The sequence below is a fragment of the Hipposideros armiger genome, unplaced genomic scaffold, assembly GCF_001890085.2.
Source record: "Hipposideros armiger isolate ML-2016 unplaced genomic scaffold, ASM189008v1 scaffold_105, whole genome shotgun sequence".
NCBI classification, from domain to species: Eukaryota; Metazoa; Chordata; class Mammalia; order Chiroptera; family Hipposideridae; genus Hipposideros; species Hipposideros armiger.
In genome coordinates this window covers 1,552,077-1,573,368 of record NW_017731455.1, presented here as the reverse complement: position 1 = coordinate 1,573,368, position 21,292 = coordinate 1,552,077, and the positions used below count along the sequence as shown (strand labels likewise).

Below are 21,292 nucleotides of genomic sequence, written 5' to 3'. Positions count from 1 at the left end.
CAATAATCTCTAAAGAATCACCCAGCATCAATAGTCCATTCACTGCCTGGTCCTCTACGTAGGCTTGGTATGGCAGCCAGACTTCAACAGTGAGCAATACCTTGGGGATCAGGCCTGGACCAGGGCTCAGGCTGGAGAGGTGAGCAATGAGTCACTGGCTTTTTTGGTTGTAGGCATCTTCGTAGTTTCGTTTGTGACTCGGGAAGACAGAATCATAATGAACATGAATCTCCTGCCTGATCCTTATTGTGGGGCTGTCACAGTGAGACCGATCACAAAGACCAATCAAAGGGAAGAAACTGGCTCCTGAGGGTCAGCCATATTCCCTCCAGAGGGCCAGTCATTCTCAGGCTGCTCCCTCGCATGACCCTCCAAGGGCTCCTGGAGTGCCTGGGCTCTGGTAATCTCACCTTCCAGAAGATACTGCCCATGGTGCAGGCCTTGTAACCTCCAACAGCCTCTGGCAACTCTGCACTTGGTCTCCTTGTCCTATGACCCTTGTCAATCCAGGGACAGGTGACCACTCCCAGAGAATGGAGGCTGGCCCAGTGTCCCCTGGATTTCCATTCCCTGAAACCACTGGCTTCTGTACAATTTCAGAGCAGGGTTTGAGAAACTCTGTTTTCAAATACAGCAGGAGCACCACTGTCTAGATAAGGCGAGAGAGTCCAGCTTGTTTTCAGCTATCAGAGAATGAGTCATTCAATAAACCCTCAAACAGAGATTGAGCACTTACCACATACCACATAACAGTAGAGTAACCTTTGAGTGCAAACTAATAGCTTTACACATTTTTATTTCTAATATTTAAAATATCCTTGTGAAGGAGTATAGTACACACTTTATAACTGAAGCTCACAAAGCTATAAGAATATACTGGCAGGTGACATCACCAGGATTTGCCCCAGAAATATTCTAAGTACAGTAGGAAATATGAAAAAGCAGAAGGTTTGACCTCTGCGTCATATGGCGTGCACATCCTGTGGGGAAAACGAGTTGTGGGCTCTGCCTGGCTCTGTCCTGTGCTGGCACTTGATATTCTAATTCCTGTGATAGATAACATATTATGCAGATTATGAGATATGAGAGTCAGCTCACTGAGGCCTAGGGAAGTGAGGAAAGCAAATGGACTTCCTGCCAGGCTTTGCAGGATAAAGAGGGCTGCTCTAAGCAAGGGGAGACAAGAGTAGGTGAGAAAAATAGCACTAGCAAAAGCCACCAACTGTGCCATTCAAGACCCTGTTTCCTTCCAGTTATCCTGGTCGAAGGATGCTGATGTGACTTATGGAAAAGGAAAGAAGAAGCAAATGCCAGGGTGTTCCCTCTCGTTCAGAGTGGCAGCTGGCCTGGAGAACTTGGGGCTGTCTGATAGGAACGTGTTCCAAGTAAGAGGACTCAGAAAAGGTTTCAACAATATGTGGTAAGGCTCGAATTAAAGCCAAGTGGGATATTCCTAAGTGACAGCTCCTTATACATTTTTCAGCAAATATCATTGGTGTAGAAAAGACAAAGACACACTCCTTACATGTTTACCTGTTTGCATTTTTAAACTTTATTCCATGCTTCTGTAATTCTACAAAACATATCCATGTTTGGTTTAATTTACTGATTAATTTCACAGATATTTTTTGAGCCCCTGTTCTGTGTTGAGAATGGTTCTGGGGCACTGGAGGAAAAGCAGTGAGCATAATTAATATGGTCTGTGTCCTCATAAAGTTGCATTCCAGAGTTGCTTCCCACGTTTTGGTAGGAAGTGGTAGTCCTTGAAGATGTGCAGCATCTGTCCTGGGTTTCCTGTACACTCAGCACATTGCCCGGGGGGCTTCCCTTGGGTATGTACGTCCACACTGAGGAGCAGTGTTCTCAGGAGGGACTGACAAGCCATGGGAACACTAAGGACTACCACCGTTCCTTACTTGAAGGATTGTTCCACCAAATATGGGGATGGATCTTCCAAAGCTGCATGTCAATAACAGAGTCTAACTTTCTTCCTCTCCTTTTATAAACAGCCCTTAGGAAGAACCAGAACCCTGCTCCCAGGATCCCTCATTGTTTCCACGTTGTACTTCTATTGGTCATGATGCTCTGGCTGCCAATAACAGGAAATCCCGCCCTGAATGGCTTGAACAGTAAGTACAGAATTCTTTATCTCACCTAAGAAGAGATGTGTGACGGGGTGGTTCCAAGGTGACTAGCTTAGTGTCCCAGAAACACTGGGAACCCATATCCATGCCTGCTTTCTTCTATGCCACACTCTGCACGTTGGCTTGCCCTCTAGGCCAGGTCCTTCACGGCCCCAAGAAGGCCGCCGCATTTTCAACCGTCACATGCAAGTATCAGGAGGAGAGAGCATGGCTTGTTTTCTCTATGTACTGCTTGCTTGTTTGTTTGTTTATACAGTGAGGAACCTTACCCAGAAGTCTCCTCACACATCAGCCAGAACCAAGTCACGTGGTTTTGCTTAAACCTGTCCCTGGCAAATTAAGCAGGATTGCCATGATTGGCTGGGATATTTCCCTCCACTGGAAGAAAAATCTTGTATTAAATTGGGGTCTGTAAGCAAGGAATAAAGGAGAAATGCCTGCAGAGTGGGCAATGAAGAGTATCTGACAGCATGGCTTTCTCTCATGTGTTGAATTCCAAGATGATGCTACCTGATATTATATAAAATGAAAGCAGTACTGACTGCTTCTTACGGCACAAACGCCATGCTTGATAGTGGGCCCTGTAAAAGCCGTTATTAATTCCATTGGCCCCAACCCTGGGTTTTCTTCAAAACCCTTCTCATAATCTGAAATTATTTTGTCCACTTATTTATTATTTTGCCTCTCCAGTTAGAATGTAAGCTCTAGGAGGGCAGCAGTCATGTTCCTTTTGTTCACTGTTCCAACATCTGGCACAGCAATTGGTACATACTGAATATTTTTGAATAAATAATAAATTAATTAATTCCTTACATGGTACAAGATTGTCCTGATTCTTCTGTGGCCATTCTTCCCACCTTGTATTTGGGGAAACTGGCTAATAGACGTTAGATAACTTACTCAAGGTTAATTGAGGAGCCTGTGGCACAATCAAACTCTAAGCCTGGTCTGTCAGATTCCAACTCCTTGCTCTGGCCCCAGCGCTATGACCCATGTTAGAAGACAGCCTTTGATTGAATGCATCCTCTTTCTTGGGCAGCTGCAAACCCTTGAGCCACTAATTGCAGCCATGCTCTCAGTCAGCTCTACTCCTGCCCTTCTCTTGGTCTAGAACCTTCTCTATTCCTCTGGGCAGAGCCCCACCCCACATAGACACATCCATACTCAGAGTTCAGTTCAGACTCTCCCCTACTCTTTCTAGAAATCATTACTCTCTATTTCCTGCCTCCATTGTTCCAACCTCTACCTCTAAGTTAACTATGCCACAGGCCCAGGCCTGATCCCACCCCACCCCACCCCCAGGGAGAATGGAAATTCTCAAGGGTAGGGAACTACCCCAGCACCTTGGGAGGCAACATAGAGTTATGGTTAAAACCTCAGATTCCAGGGCCAGACTACCTGTGCAAATCTCAGCTCCTCAACTTCTGATTATATGGCCTCAGGCAAATTTCTTTACTTCCTTGGGCATGGTTTCCTCATCTGTAAAATGGAGATAACAATGGTATGTAAAGGATGTTGTGGAGGCTGAGTCAATATGTGTAAAACACTTACTGCTAAGCAGGTAGCTAGAGCCATGTACATGTCAACTAACACTTTTCATTTCTCTTCTTTTCTTTCTCCAACAGAGCCAGGCACCTAAAAGATATTTTAAAAATTCCTGCTAAACATGAATCCAGTAATTCTCTGGCTGCTTCCTCAGTGTGTGATTTTTCTCCCCCACTAGACTGCGAATTCCAAGGACAGCCATTACTCATGTTTTCTCCTTCCTGTGTACCTTTTCAGGGTCCACCATTGTAGGAAGAACTTGACAGGTACTTAATAAATCCTTTTGGAAACAAACAAACCAAACAGGCTTTGGACTTTGGGGAATATTCTTATTTGAATTTTTTTTTTTTTGCTTTTCCCCTCTCCTTTAATTGCACATCGCTTCTTTCTTCCTGAAATCAGGTTAAGCCCCATCGAACCTAAACTGATAGTGTTTCAAGCCATTCTCTTAATGCACATGAATTGACTGTAATCCTTTTTGTTTTGTGGCTACTGGCAGTTGGTCAGGCAGGTGACTGAGAAGATTTTAATCACTCACAAAATATGGTATTGGATGACAAAACGTCAGCCCTCCACCACTCTGCAGAGTCATTTATGATGACATTGCGGCCAAGGGAAAGAAACCTTAATTAGCCTTCGGCTGATTTCAGAAACCAGACCTGCCTTGTAATTTACTGCAAAACGCATACAATTCTCTGATATAAGAAGATTGGTCATAGGACACTGCAGTGAGAGCATTGACAATGGCTCACGGCCAAATCTGTGCACCACAGATTCGTTAAGGAAGCTGGGGCCAGACCCAGCCTCCAATGCACTGGTCTCTGGGAAGACCTGTTTCTTTCTTTTTTAAATTAGTTTCAGGTGTAGAAAACAATGTAATAGGCATTTACACTCCTCACAAAGTGATAACCTCTCTTCCCCAATCTGCTACCCCTCTGACATCATATACAGCTGTTAAAATTCCAATGCTGTATTCCCTATGCTGTATTCCACATCCCATGAATATATATATATATATATATATATATATATATATATATATATATGTTATAGCTGACATTCAATATTATTCAGCTTCAGGTGTACAGCACAGTGGTCAGGCATCTACAGCACCCATGAAGTGGTCTCCCTAATAAGACAAGTAACCATCTGAGACCCTACAAAACCTTTACAACATTATTGATTATATTCCCCAAACTGTCTTTCATATCCCTGTGGCAATATTGTGGCTTCTAATTTGTATTTTCTAATCCCCTCACTTTCTCTCCATCTAGCAACCATCAGTTTTTTTCTCTATACCTCTGAGGCTATTTCTGTTTAGTTTGTGGGAGGACTTGCTGCTCATTAGGAATTGACTTTGAAAGGCCACTGGAAGTAGGTGCTTCCAACATGGTTTCACAGCTGCCCTTTGATCCACACTCAAATGAGCCCAGAGAGAAACATTGGTGAGAGGGAAAAACAGGAGGACTGATTCACTTGGCACAGGAAAGTGTGTCCCCAAAAAAGGTGAGTCTGGAATCAAACTGGAAAGCATGAGAGCATTGCAGCTGAGGCCATCCCAGGTGGCACGTGAGCTCACACTCATACAGTAGACCTCATTAACTTAGAACAGGAATGGCAAATGGGTTTCATTTTGCATGACATTTCTGATAGATTATAGTGGCTGTTGAGAACACTGTGTTCTGAAGTATTTTCCTGCTGCATTTCAGCTTATGAAAGAATGCTGTGATCATTCAGCAATGTCTGCTATGGCAGAGGTACAGGAAGGAACACCACGTACCAAGTGCTTGCCATCCTCCACTTGGATTAACGGGGGCAAGGTGGATTTCTCTCCGAAATGTTCAAGTGTCTATAAAGTTCTATTGAATTATTATTTTCAGTTACTGTTTCCTACTGCAAACAACATAAATCATAAATACAAATACCCGAGTTAGAGCACTTTGTTCCAAGTTTCTCAGTAGACTTTCCTATTCCGTGTTTCCTTATCATGAGAGCTTTTTTGACAGAGCTGGCAGTGAGAGAAACAGGTCTATATTGAGGAGCTGTCTGGTAACAAAGGGGGAGAAACCTAAATTCCAATGTCATTCATGGTGAACTCCTTCTTGAGTCAGACTGCCTTGAAGCAAGCCCCATACACCCACCCCCTACTTCCTTACGTGGTTCAGGCAGGCACTAAAAAGACATCTTGTTCATTCTCACCATTCACTACAAGAATCACCTGGGGAATAACTTACCTGTTTCCTGGAGCTTGAGGTCTGTGTCATTGGTTCAAACAGTAGGAGGAATTCCAAGGACCTGTGCAGGAAGAAAGATCATATCCTCAAAGACAACTCAGGCTCCCTGCTGACGCTGGCCCAGTGTCAGCTCTGACAGCCATTTGGCAAATCCTCCCCTCTAGCACCATTCACAATGACAGCTTGAGAGAGGGTTGGGGATAGTCTTCCTTCACAGAGAGGAGTCAACACATCAAGAGACAATTTCTTTGCACATTTTGTGGGGTTCTGCGGTCTAATGTAAAAGGCACCATTGATTCAGGGGAGGGGGACGTTTCCCTGTGCATCTGAGCCCCAAGTGCCAGAGACTGACAGTGACTCTGGAATAAAGACAGTGTAAATATTTCTAAAGACACTTCACTCTTTTCAAAGCCTGGCCCTGTAGGTTTTCAGTGGAAGTCTTAGATGTAAGGAATGGGTTTTCTGTGAAACAGCTGCCAGCAGTTCCACGTTCTGGCTGACCAGCTCCCCTTACTAGCTGATGAAAGCCAAAAGACCTCTTCAGCATCACCAAGAAAGACATTTGGAAAAAGTCAACTGAGTCAGATTAAATACTGGCTCAGAGAAGTCATTGTCCTCCCCTCGCCTTCTCTACTCTGACATTAGTGCCTGCAAGAATCATCCCTGGTGCCTAACAAATTTTTTGATGAAAATCTGAACAATTTTTCCATTTCACCTTCTCATGAAGTAGAAATTCTCAAAAGAAATAAAAGGGGAGGACTACAATCTAATAGGAAATTAATTTAAACTCAATTAATTTACATAAATGCATTGGGTTGCTTTGGTATTGTAATTAATTCTCAGCTTGTAAATTGGAATTTGTCCCTGCAGAACTGTGTCTGAGAATGTGCCATGTGAAATTGTTCTGGTCTTGCTGGCAGTCTGGTTTAAAGGTCACCAGCAGATGGATTATAAGCTCTTTGAGGACGGAGACAAGACGGACACTGCTCTGTGGTAGAAACATGTTTTTGCTTGATAAAGATTCATAGAGCACCCATAGCAGTTGACCACTAGCACACCCAGGGTGCACAAAAAATGAATAAAACAGATTGATGCCAACTTTCATGGATCTTATATCTAGCTGGGAGAGACAGATTAAAAACAAGTAACCCAATCAATAAGCAAGATCCTTTTAGGTGGTGAGAAATTCTATAATGTACCATAAAGAAATAAAATGGTGATAAAATAAAAAGCAATGAGAGAAGAATTTCAATCGCTGAGAACTAAATGTGATAAGAAGTCAGCCATAATTCCTAACGAGGGAATGGTGAGTGTAAGGGTGCCACAGGTGTGCCACCTTGGCATGTTCCAAGAACAAAAGCAGACCCACATAACTGGAACCTGGTAAATGAGAAAGAAAGACATAAGAGGGAACTAGTGGAGTTGAATGGGGGCTAGATCATGATAAAGAGTCGGCTCTTATTCTAAGTCCAATGAGAAGGTTTTCAGTGAGAATGACGTGATCTGATGAAAGATCACTCTGGCTGTTGTTTAGAAAATAAATTCTAGAGAATAAAAATAGATTCATCTTATATGTATATTCTCATTCTAAACGTGGGGTGGGGACAGGTGAGGGAGTGTTGAGCAAAAGTAAACAGGCAAGAAATGAGCATTTTATATTAGGTGGATATAGGATAAGCTGCTGTAACAAAAAGATCCCAAAACATGTAGCTCAAAGAAGGTACAAATTGATCTCTCTTTCCTGTAAGCCCACAGTTGAGAAGTCCAGGGTTTGCAGGATGACCCTTGCCCTACAAAGTTATCAAGACGCAAGCCACTGAGTTGACCCAGCCATGCCCAACCTATGCCTCCATCCCTGGTTCCAGGGCAAACGTCTACTCTGAGCTAATCCTATACATGATCAAGAACACTAGACTATAGGGTTTTGAGGAAGCCATACATTGCTTAGGGCAAGAAGACCCAACATTTTACTAAAATTCATAGAAAAGGAAGTTTTTAAATGATATGGGTAGAGTTTGGGGGATTTTTATAGCAGTAAAACTATTCTGAATGATACTGTAATGGTGGATACATGTCATTATACATTTGACAAAAGTTCATAGAATGTGCAACACAGAGAGTGAACCCCAATATAAATTATGGACTTTAGTTAATAATAATGCATCAATATTGGCTTATCAATTGTAACAAATATACCATGCAAATGCATATATTAATAATAGGGGAAGGGGTATCAGGCAGTATATTGGAACTCTGCGTACTTTCCAGTCAGTTTCTCTGTAAACCTAAAACTGCTCAAAAAAGTCTATTAATTAAAAAATTGTAGAAGAATTACTCTGGTATGTGTATAAATGTGAATGTGTATACACAGGTACACGTGTGCCTGTGTGGGGGTGGGGAGGGTAGTGTGGTAGAAGAGATCTCTTAGATCTGATGGCAGGAGACCTACTTGACTCACTTCCCCACCCCTGTACCTCAGGCCTGGCAGAGTAAAACCAAAAGGCAATCCTGTGGAGAAAATGCCCACCTTTCTTTAGTCAGCATGCTGCCCTCTTCTCTAAGGTCACTAATTTGGAGCTTAGTAATGTGGGCCTACCTGAAACCGCACATTCATCGACCAGAGATATTTCCGGTTGATGGGAAGAATTGTAGATGAGGTGTCCTTCCTGTCTTCCATCCTTCACTTGCAGTTCTCCTTTCTGCATGAAAGTAATCATCCATGTGTATTGAGGGAGACACAAACATGAAGTATGACGGGGGACACTATCTGCCTCTCCCTGTCCTTACCCCAAAAACAAATAACTGTAAAGGATAATCTATCATGTCTTATGGTAAAATGATTGATGGCCCCCAAAGATGACTATGCCCTAGTCCTCAGAACCTGTGAATATGTTCCCTAAATGGCAAAAGGGACTTTGCAGATATGGTTAAATTAAGGAATTTGAGAGATTATCCTGGATTATCAAGATGAACTCAATGTAATCATAAGGGTCCTTACAAAACAGAAAACAATGTGACAATGAAAGTAGACGAACAAAGACAGAGAATGGAAGGTATTATGTTTTGGCTTTGAGGATGGAGGGTGGGCCATGAGGTAAGGAATGTAGGTGGCCTCTAAAACCTAGAGAAAGCAAGGAAACTAATTCTTCCCGAGAACACCCAGGAGCAGTGCAACCCTCCTGACTCATTTTAGGACTTCTGACTTCCAGAACTGTGAGAAAATAAATTTGTGGTTTTTTTTAAGCCACTAAGTTTGTGGTCATTTGTGGCAGCAGTTTGAGATACAATAGGAAACTACAATAATATATAAACCTTCTACCTGGGAATCTATTCTTTCTCTACCATTAAACTCTCCCAGGTGTCCCTTCTCCTTTTCATTTAGCTCTTTTCTTAAATCTGTGATTCCTGATCTGAGCCCAAACAGAACACACACCACTATCTTGCCTCTCTAGTCTTAGACTGGCACCATTACTGCCTGGTAGATGAGGGCCCCCAATAAGCATTAAATGAATACATGAATGAAAGAATTTTGTTTTCCAAATTCATCCCATGCTTAAAAGGATGTCATGGGGTTTTTTTGTTTCTTTAGTATTTTGTTTATCAGTTGTGCTGTTTGCTTTAATCTACCTTCTCTCTCATAAGACCACCCACATGGTGGCTTCTAGCTAAAAGTACACATGGATTCTTTTTGTTGTTTTTGACCTGGCCCCGTGGCCTGAGCTCTATTTCTGGGTCTCCAGTTTCCAGGACTTCCTGCTGGTAAATGGACATCTCAACTTCTTTTTATGTGGGGCATCAATCTAAATTAGAATCTGATGGAAAACTCTATGGAGCCTCCAAATATGTAGCTCTGGGTTGGGGTAAAAAAGATACAGTGACTGTATCTGGGACAGCACAACGGTTAGTATGTGGAAGTGATAAAGGAATCCTGGGAGCTGTACAGGCCTGTTGGATTCATAAAAACAAACACTACTCCCAAGTCACAGATCGTACCCATAACCCAGCCATCCATCTCAGACATGCAGTGTCCTAGGTCACAAAGAGACAAGGCAACAAATTACAAGCAGAGGAGATCCTAAGATGAAAAAACAATTCAAAGGATGTCTCTTCTGAGGATGGGTCATGAAGTCTAAAAGGATACAACAATATATTGCAAAAGAATTTAGAGACCAATAACTTCTCTTTACAGCTGGGCAAATCACTTCTCCTCCCTGGCCTTAGTTTTCTAAAGAGCATATTGACAGCAAATGACAAGGTTATGTCTTGGCAGCACGAGTACAGCAAGGAGGGCACTTTTGTTTTTTAACTCGGAATGAGTCAGAATGCAATGAGATGATGACTTGATCACATCGATTTTCTAGATTCTAATACTAAATAATTTCACGGTTTTTTTTTTTGGTCCTTTGCAAAATAGTTTATTCAACCAAGAACACACACACACACACACACACACACACACACACACACACACACACACACACACACGGGAAGAGTGCTTCTCCACTAAGATGATAATGGATGTGTTAAAAATCAGTACTCCTCACCCTCATCTGTCTTTGATTCCTTTCCATGAAGCTGGAAAATGCCAAGTGTCAAATATTTCCAGTTACTTAAGCCCTGTAAGATGGAGCTTTGCTTTCTCTGAGATAACACTGAGCAGGAGACTTCAGAGAAGGCACCATTTAAATGTCCCAAGTTGATTTTCCTTTTCATGGGCGCAGAGAAGGAGGAAGAAGATACCAATTAAACTGAGCCCTCAGGCGCAGACATCTCCTCACTGGCATATGTCAGGTGGAAACTGCTCAGGACCACCTCCACTGTGCTAGACTTTATCTCGAGTGATTGCCTGCTTCTTAGAACAACCCCCAGGCTAACGACAGAACATTATTTCAGTCATTCCAAATGAGACCCCAGTGCCAGTAACCGACATTTGGCATTTCTGTAGGGGTCCATTTAAGACTCGTTTCATAGTCATAAGTAGAAAAACCTACATCGCTTAAATACAAGAAAATGCCACATCAGGCTTATGCATCTCTACAGAGGACTGGCAGAGTCCACTTGATACAAAGAAAAGCACTTGCGGCTTTGTAGTTCTGCTGTGTTCTAGTACAGACAAGCCTCATATAAGGGTGTTCTCCTGGAGCTCAGCTTTAACCTTACACAACCACCCATGAAATGACTGGAAGAGAGTTCATAGAAAAAGAAATACAGTTCATTAAAAACCAGATGGAAAAAGTTTGTTCTCACTTGTAATCAGAGGTGTTTAAGTTTACATAACAATGAGATTCACTTTTATCTATAACATTTGAGAAGATATATGAGTATACATCGGAGCTGGTGAAATTGGGATGTAATAAATATTCTCATACTGTGCTAGTGAGAGTGTTAATTGGTTCCACTCTTTTTAGAAAGAAAACCAGTAATTTATATTCTGCAACTTAAAAAAGAATGCTTTGAAAGTCAAACCACTTCTGATAAAGTATTTGAGGGCAATTCCCCAACACTTAATGCACAAAAATCTTCAAAGCAGTATTATCTACAGCAGCAAAAATAATAAAAATAGTAAAAGGAAAACTCTAAACAGCCCCTAGAGAACTATGATGCACATACGTGATGGAATGTTATGCACCCTTAAAAATGATGTATAAGCACCACCTTCAAACACTGTAAAATGCCAGTATTGTTATATTAAAGAAAAGTATAAAATTATATATATATTATGCTAACATCTTCGGGGAAAAAAAGCCTTGTAGTAATGTATGCACATCAAAATGCAATTGGGTGGTAAGATTGTGAATGTGTTTTTGTTCTTACCATTATTTTGCAGTTTCCAATTTTCATGATAAGTACATGCTGTTTTTACAATCAGAAAAAGTATAAGTAAAAAATAAACTTATGTTTTAAAACACAAGTAAAAATAAAAGTGCAAGGAAAATGTAGCCCATTTATACCTCTACTTTAGGAAACATAAACTATAGGAAAACCCACATCACAGTGTATTTTAACCCATATGCAAATAAAACCCTAGTTTTTATATACAGATATTCATGCATATGGAGAACCTGGCAGCTGAAACTAGTATTTCGATGTATGCCAATACTTGCAGATCTATTAGAAAAAGGATTTGTGATAATCCTATTGGCAACGCAGAGAACCTTGCCTATTCCAGACCTCAACTTGAGCACAAAATATATTATAGAACGACAAACACCATGGGGTAATTTAGCAATTAATGGAATTACATAAAGGGATAGCAGGATGGGTTCATTTACCTCTGTTTCCTAAGTTCTAATAACAGATTTCTTTGGAGGGTAAGAAAATAAAACACTGCAAGCTAATATTTGCATCGCGAAAAACTAAAGTGTAAAGAAATGTCTCTTTTGCCATTTTGGAAAGGTTAGGGAAATGAAACACTACAATAAAATGCTTTGGAATCCCACAGAGTAGCATGTCTCCTGGGACAAATTGTGGCTCTGGCCTTGAAATGATCCCTCTGCATCATTGCTGAGCTGAGACCCCGTTGGCATAGGAACTTTGTTCATGTCCAACCCCAAATAATTTTGCCTGTAACAGATTTGGGAAAATTCACTTTAGGAGATTTGTTTTCAGGAGACAGTTCTGGCTTCCTGGCAAGGATACTGCCCCATCGAATCTGCGCTGACTTGAGATCTTTAGTAATGTGTTTTTCCATAAAACATATAGGGTGATAGAAGAGAATACATTTTAGAAAGTTTCTAAAGAAAAAAAAATCTTTTTTTAAATGGTATTTTGTTTTTAAGTTCCAATAAACAAGTAATATTATGAATGACTCTGGGCTTAGAACAGTAGAACTGAGTTTCAGCCCTAAATTTGCACACACCTTGAGCTCATCAGTAGATCCACAGCTTTCATCACAGCCTCAAAGGGACCCATAATCCAAAAGTCAATTAAAAGCCGCCTCTCTAAGCAGATCCAGAATTTGTACACAGGAGGGGCTGGATGACAGCATGCTAGTTGGCAAACTGTCGCCTTGAAGCTGCGTGTGCACAGCTAGCACATTCATTTTACTTACGCCGTATGATGCAGATCAATAGGAGTGGCAGAATTTTCTAAAGATGCTCTACATCAGACTAAGAAAATGCTATTTGTCCATGGTGTTGCTGTTATTTTCTCCCCAATAGTATTAATACTATTGAGGATGACTTTGGAGATGAAGGAGGGGCCAGGTCACCTTTTGGCTTTGTCATTAGCTCCAAGGTCTCAAAATGCTCCATGATTTCCACTTGGGATTGTAAGGTATAGAGACAATCCAGAGACTGAGGAGCTTCTCCCCAGAAGGCAAGCCCAGGAAACCAAAAGAGCATGAGGGGACAGAAGCACGCTGCCAGCAAGGATGAAGAACCAGGCTGATGGGTAATTCAGCAGAATCTGGCCCATTTCGTAGCTGTCTCCTTAAAAATCTCCTTCTTGCCTCTTCACCCTGTTTCAATTTTCTTACATAAATACATACATACATACATACATATATACATACATACATAAATAAATACATAAATACATAAATAACTGCAGTATCTTTACCAGCCAACTCTATTGGAGAGGTGGTAAGAATAAGGCATTGAATAAACTAAAAAGGATGGCAATAAATTTACCAGGGAGGAAAGTTTGATTAAATTTACATAATCATGATGTTTTAAATAATGACAGTCTCCACTTCAGGCTTGGATGTCAACTCTCTTGGAGGTGTTAACATCAATATTCCACAGAAAAATCCACAGGAAAACACATAAAAGTAAGAGAATATCATTTCCAAAGGTCTGTTGGGTGATGTGGAAATCAGCATTAACTGAGCTGACGGCACATCATTAAATAAGAGATCTTGTCTCCCCTAGGCTTACCCTGGAGAACTGCACTAATTCAGAAAGCTTAGTTGGGGAAGAGCAATTCTTTCCTAGAAAGCATAAATATGCCAAAGACTGTGTTTAAAGTTCTCATGGACCATGGTTCAGCCATAATGACCTCCTGGGGCATTTCCAAAGTACTTACATGGCATCATTACATGACAAATACATGGGAACCTAGAATGGCTATTCAAGGCTATTCAAGATGGCCTTAGGATGATTAACAGGTTGGTGACTTGCCAGTGACCACCATGACAACACAAACTCCACCAGAGCTACTAGGAACTCAGTGAAACATAACACTGGAAAGAATTTAAATGTCTAATGCTAGACAAATGGTAGCAACTTATGGTATGTCCATAAAGCAATTATGCTGCTGTCAATAAAATTATGCTCATGAAGAATATTTAAGGATATGAGAAGGAAGCTTATGATGTGTTTAATGAATAAATCAGGATTAACATTTTTATATAAATAAAGCATGATCCCAAGTGTGTTTAGAAAATAATAATCTCTCTAACAAAGATAACCAATAGTGACATTTATTATATCTAACAACTTTCTATGCAAGTGACTTTATTTTCTTCTTTATAATATGTGTTCAAAAAATAACTTAAAAACAAATACCATGGTGTTATTTCTGATCAAAAGAGAACTTTTAAATGTAAATATCTAGAAATAAAGAGTTCTTTTTAAAATTAGGAGGACATTTTTTCCCCCCAGTATGCTAAACTCAAGGGAAGGGGTATTGGGCCTTCTGTTGACAAGAACTCCAAACTCTTTGCCAGCCACCTCTCCCTGTTTCTTTCCCCAGCTGCCCTAAGTCCCAAGACAGAACATGGCCGAGCACAACAACCCTTGTCCTGTTCCTAGCCAGTGAATTTTGGCACAATTATGGGGACCCAGAGTTCCCCCACTCATGACCTCCACCCTGAGGTGGAGGGCTATCTATTGCTGGCACTTGGAAGCCTACCTGAAGCTTATGGGCCTGCAAATAAAAATAGCTTCAGAAGGAGGATTCCATGCCCACCATCAATGGCCACTGAGTCTGGCTTTGAGTGTTCTTCTGCCAGGAGCACTTCCTCCAAGTGGAGTACAAGAGAAAAGACACAGGCTAAGTCCTGATAGAGTCTTAGTTCTGCATGTCATAAGCAGTGTGGCTTTGGGCAGATGATTCAACCTCTCTGACCCTCAAGTTTCTTGCCTGCAAAATAATATCTGCTCTTAGACCATCGTTGCAAGGATTAAATGAGATCACATATACCAGGTTGCCAAAAAAATGTACACAAGTGGACACTTTGGTCAACATTGCTGAAGCAGTAGTTCACCGTAATCAGAAGTGTCTGGGTGCTGATGGTAACCACTTTGAGCACTTCTTGTAATTGCAGAAGTCAAAGGTGACTTGTATTCATCTTTTGTTATTGGTATGTATTGAGTATTGCAATTTTAACACAGTTTTTCTTTCTTAAAATGAGTATACATTTTTTTGGCACCATCTATATATATAGGTACTGTGACCAGGGGCTTCTGTGTACTCTGGCAGCAGTCAACCATCACATCTGAGGTCAGGGCTCAGCCTGGTGCAATTGCTGTGGAAATATATTGATCCATGAGACACAGCATCAATCCATAGTGAGCAAAAAGCCCACTGCAGAGACATGAAAAAAAGAATGGCACTAGTTTTAGTGGTTACCAGAGGGTAAGGGGGGAGGAGGTGCAGATGAGGGTAAACGGGGTCAAATATAGGGTGACGGAAGGACAACTGACTCTGGGTGGTGAACACACAATGTGATATATAGATGATGTATTACAGAATTGTATACTTGAAACCCATGTAATTTTACTAACCATTGTCACCCAAATAAATTTTAATTTTAAAAAATGACACTAATTTAATACAGTCTTCAGTTAAGGACTCAAGTTAGAGGTACAAATTCTGTAGGGAATTCAGACTAGAAAAAGAAAAAGAAAGGCTAGAGTAATCAGAAATGGCCATGGAAGAGATGGCATTTGAGCTGGGCTTTGGTGGCTAAGTAAGAAAAATATATTTTTCCCTTTCTTTCTAAGCTAGCATGTTGTTTCTTGGTAAAATGCACCCAACTTGACTCTCCTATAATCCCAAGTCTAAAGTCATAAAATGGAGAAGCCAAATTTGTTTTAAATGTCTACTTTTATCTACTTTTCCCTCCTGCCCTCCTCCTCCTTCTCATCATACTCCTGTTTCTTCAATTTAAGGGATTTAGGGCTAATATCTTTGGGGAGAAAAAAAATGACAAAAATGGGAGCAATCACAGGTTATTAAAGTCTACAGGAGTTATTATGATGAGCCTTGCTTTTTAGATGGCAGATACAGTTGGCAGTCAGATGGTTGGATGCTACTCCAAGCATCTCAGATTTTACCCTGAGATACATCTGGTTTGGTAGAAAGTTGGCCCAGGTGGGGTACCTCCAGCCACTTCCAGGCCCCGTGTAGAGCCCCACAATCCCACCACTATCCCTGTGAGAGGCAGCTGTTTTTCCACCAGCCTCAGTGATTCCTGAAGTGTGTTCCTCAGTGACTTTTTGTTTTGGTCATCCAAGAAACATTTACCAATTGGTATGCATTGCTCTCATGCCTGGGGACACAGTGGCAAATAAGAGAGAGTAAATCCTTGCCTTCATAAAGCCACATCCTAGAGAGAACTATATCAGACACACCCATGTAAACAATCAAATATAGAAGATGATTTCAGATGGTATGATGTATCACAAAGAAACAAGGCAGGACAATGGGCAACTCTAGACAAATGGTCACAGAAGGCCTCTACAAAGAGATGCCTTGTGACCAGAAACCTGAGTGATGAGAGGAAGACTCGTCTCCTTGCTGACTTGCAGCCGTGTCCCTCACTTCTCCTGGAGGAATGATAGGCCCTATGGAACAGCACTCTCTAGCCTGTTCTGTTTGCCTGTTGTTCTGTTTTGCAACAAGCATTGACTGAGGACCTATCATAGATAGGTGTAGGGAGAGAATAGTATACTCTAGTGGCCAAGGCACAGAGTATGAAAAAAAATCACTTCTTATACTCTGTAAGATTTCCCTTTTAAAATTTCTGTCTCTCCAGTTAGACTTAGGTCAACATGACAAACCGTTATGGCTGTACAGAAAAGCGACAGAAAAGCTCTCTGAAGAAATCTGCAGAGGCTTCTCAGAGAGATTGACATTTGCACTGGATCATAAAGGAAGAGTTGGAATTCTCTAGGCAGAGAAGAAAAGTAGGACATTCTGGAAAAGGAAATAGCTTTATATGTAGAACTAGAGTTGAAGGAGTGTTTTTGGGAGAATGGAGAGACAGAGGCACAAAATGGGGCTGGGAAGACCACCTGAGTTACAGCTACAGAGAGATACGGGTGCTTCAGTAAGTCATTGAGATGTAAATGAATTGGGAATGAGGGACCATGGGAGGATGTAAGCTGGGGCATGACATGGCTGGATAATTACATTGGAAAAATCACTATGGTTGCCCATTGGAGGCAGGGAGCATCCAACCAATCCAGGGAAGGGGAAGGAGATCTGACTGGGCCATCTCTTTGCCAGATAACATTGAACACCCCCAACCTGAAAGACCTTACATGATGGAGTTGTTCAATGAATTGTATAAAAGACAACAGGCAGGTGTTCAAGCATGATGGCTAAATCATGGTCATTAGGGTTTGTTTCCTTCTTCACAACTGACAGGCACTCATTCATTTCATAATTCATCTTTCATCCAACAAATTGAACTGAACTCCCATGATCCAGCTGTAGGATTTGGCACTGGGGACGTGGAACATCAAACTAGACCATACCTGCACTCAAGACACCTTTGGTCTTGAGAAGGAGGTGGACTCTAAAAAGATCATCATCTGTGTTGTGACATTGTCAAGGAAGCTCAGAGGAAGGACAGCGAATCCAGCCCAGGGAAAACATCTTCCCAGAGGAGGTGATGTCTGAGCAGTGACCTAAAGGATGAGGGCGACTTAGCAGGTGAGAAGCAGGGAAGGATGCTGAGGGCAGAGACTGCCGCATAATCTAGGGGACACTTCAGGGAGTCAATGTGATTCAAGTGTGGGCTTCAGTGCAAGGAGGGGTGGAAGATAATCCCAGCCAAGTAGGTTAGGGACATTTTCTGAGTTTCTGTGAAGAAAGCAGAGTGGAGAAATGAGAGAATTGAAGTTGATAGTGAAAAGTTCATGGTGCATTTTCCTGAATTCTGAATCCCTTGCTGCCTACTCCTGGGCATGGTAACCACCATATGACAAAGGAGAAAATGGGAGGGTTCCTTTTCTTTTTTATTCTTTCTTTTTTTAATACCACACTGATGAATTAATACGTCTGGTTCCCAGTGCAGGCTCTCTATTTTCTTCCCAGTGACTTTGCTTTACAGTTCAAAATGTGTGGCTGGGGGATCTTACTCTTTTCTTGATATTAAGTCCATCCTCTTCAAGGCTGCTATTGCTCAGCCAAGCAGGACTACTTTTCCAGAGGAAATTAAACTGATACACTCTCTCACGTCCTGCAATTTTACCTGCTGTAAATTCCGAGCAGCAGAAAGACATTCGTCACTACCACACAGAGGAGCTTCACTGGAGGTCCTGTCAGGGTTTGGAGAGTACACAAATAGAGCAGCACGGAGACAACCCAGAGACTCCAAGAATTTGCACCTAGTGGCAAATACAACGAGTATTGATTATTTTCCCCCTCCAGATATTACACAGTGTGTTCAATTGTCAATTTTTCTCTTCCTCTGAAACCACTTATCAATGCACAGCAAAGAAGACAGGAAGCCGGGGGCACCTGGGTAATTTGAAATAGCCTTGCCTCACCCGCCCCCCACCCTCACTGGCAGCAGTCATTTTGCAGATCAGGGATAGAGAACAGAATCACTGACCTGCACCAAATATTTTTAGAGCTTTTGCCTCTGGGCTATCTGTGCAACTTGGGGTAATACGAGCAGTGAGGACAAAAAATCCACAAGAATCACAATAAGGCTAATTGTGCTTTATTTTTCTCTGCATCCCAGAGTCCGGCATAGAGGAGTTGAGTGTTTTTTCACTCAGGGTCTTTTTGAATTATGACAGCTTCAAGGACAGATCTCTGTGTATATAGGGTTTAGAGATAAATTAAGCCAATAGGTTTTAATTATTTTTAGCTATAAATCCCTTCTTTAAAAAAAAAAGATAAATACTTTGATGGAAGAGGCTGTTTCTAAATTTCCTGGTCCCAGAAGTTGGGCCTGGGCAGTGGGCATAATGGCAGCCACCAGCCAAGTGTGAGTCACAGACTTGTTTTCCTATGAGGGAGTCTTTATCGCCAAAGTCAGATTTGCTCCAAACTAATAGATAAGAAGAGACTGTCCCTTTGCCTTTTGATACAAGGGATTTCTTAATTCCTTAATGTCTTGAGTTGGGCTTCTGTTGTCAACTCAAGAGGGACAGAGCAGCCACACTGTTAGGTGTAATTCCTTAGGCTCACATGTGACATAGCCCTAGTTGAAGGCTGGGACCTCAGCCTGGATCAAGGTCAAATTAAGATGCTCTGGTTTGCTACTACATCAACAGGAGGTCCTAAATACCAATGGACATGGCAGTGTGGATAACCGACCTGTTTCCTGGTGAGGCTCCTTTATACAGCATGTTCCTTTACACAGAAAAAAACTCAGTTGCCTTTTACAAGGCACATCCATTGCAGGATAAGCCCTAAGGATAAAAAAGAAATGCTAAAAAAAGCAAAAATCCAAATTTTAAACTGTTTACAGTAACTATATTGTTAGTGATGAGGTTGAAATTGTTATTCTGAGAATTTTAGGTGTATTGTGGGATAAAGCAAACAAGTATTTATGTCATATTCTAATTCAATATTTCAGATGTTCTTGAGAACCGAGTTTCTCAGAGTGGGAAAATGAGAGAGAGTTGTGAAATAGAATATCTGAAGAAAAACATTACTGATTTAAAGAAGGATCAGTAGGAACTCAAGATGTATTTTATTTAAAACAAACAAAGCAGAACACGCTTCCTAGTTCTGTTCACTAAAAAGACTTAGAAAGGTCTAGAAATAGCCCTAAAAGCAGAATCTGAGAAGAGGACCTGGGTTCAGGTAGTTTTGAGGGGGAGGTGATTCCAGGAAGCAAAAGTGAGGCATCAGGGAGAGTAAGGCAGAGAAACAGCAAAACACAATCAAAGGGTGTGTTGTCAAGGTTACAGCAGTGGGAATGGGGGTTTGAGTCTATGCAGACCTCTGAGAAGGGTACAGAGTGCCCCCCAGAATTGTCCATCTGCACACAGGAGTCTAGAACATAATCTCCCACTCCCATTCCCCTTTGGATGAGCTGTTAACTCCAGTGTTGATAACTCCCCACATTTCACAGAAGACTCTGAGGCAGGAGAAGAAACACACACAGCATACACAGGGGGAGTGACATTTCTGTCACCAAGAGCCTGAGCTCCCACCAAAACTTCTGCTGCAGCTACAACTGAAACCAGAGGTGGATGAGTAGATGAGACACAGGACACCAAGAGCTTCTACTACCGATCCATATTGTGATATTTACAGATGAAACGCTACATGCCTGCCGAGGATTGGCTTCTAGATAATATGGAAGTGGGTGCATGAAGGCAAAGATGAATTGAGTGTGGCCAGAAACTCATAATTGTTTAAACTGAGTAAAAGGTAGATGGGAGTTTGTTATACTATTCGGTCTACTTTTGTAAATGTTTAACATTTGCCATAACATAAAGATACACAAAAAAAGAAAAGGAATGGAGGGAGGGAAGGAGGGAAGTGGATGTAAAAGAAGAAAAATAGCAAAGTTGCTGGAGTCAGCAAACCTGGCTAAATTGCACAAGTCAGAAAATGTCTCCAAGTCTTGGCTTTTCCATGAAAATGGAGCTGGTAAATAGAACCAACTTTCTACATAATGAAAGTGCACCCGCTGTATCAGACAATGCCGTGCACACAGTAAGTGCTCAATAAACGTTAGCTATAGCATTATTGTGGGAGCAGAAAGGGTAAGCAGGTCTAATCCGGTTGACCAGGGAGAGTGTCAAGGGCAAAGTGATTTCACAGTAATGCTGTCATCCTGCTCAGTTAGCATAATTTGAAATGCTCAAAAAAAAAAAAAAAGCCCCAGAAAACTCTGTATGTGCGCATCTGAAGAGAAAACTGGTAATTGAAAGATGAGGTCCCAAACACCCAGCACACTGGAGTGATCCCCAATTAAGTAGAGGAAGACACCCACTTCTCCCCTATCAGAAGGAAACACAACCTGAGTTATCTCACTTAGAGGCCGAAGGAGAAGCACATGGCATGGAGTCTGCAAGGAATAAGTGCTCCAGAAACAGCGGTGGTGTAGAAATAATTACTATTGTGCTGCTGGGACTGCTAGGAATTATGTCCCCTTCTCTTGACATCGAGGCCACCAGGAATCTTCACCTCAGATTCTTAAGTGAGAGCATCCCCTCCTCATTAAATGCC

General features: G+C 41.6%; 1 long non-coding RNA gene across 2 annotated transcripts; it reads left to right on the top strand.

Annotated features, from left to right (window-relative positions):
- Positions 1 to 1,262: 1,262 nt before the first annotated feature.
- Positions 1,263 to 3,920, top strand: LOC109384888 (uncharacterized). 2 transcript variants are annotated; one of them, XR_002124509.1, is made up of 3 exons: positions 1,263 to 1,385; positions 2,010 to 2,129; positions 3,770 to 3,920. It is a non-coding gene; the product is annotated as an uncharacterized LOC109384888 (long non-coding RNA). The 2 variants fall into 2 exon arrangements; XR_002124508.1 differs by having other exon boundaries at positions 1,263 to 1,420.
- Positions 3,921 to 21,292: the final 17,372 nt, after the last annotated feature.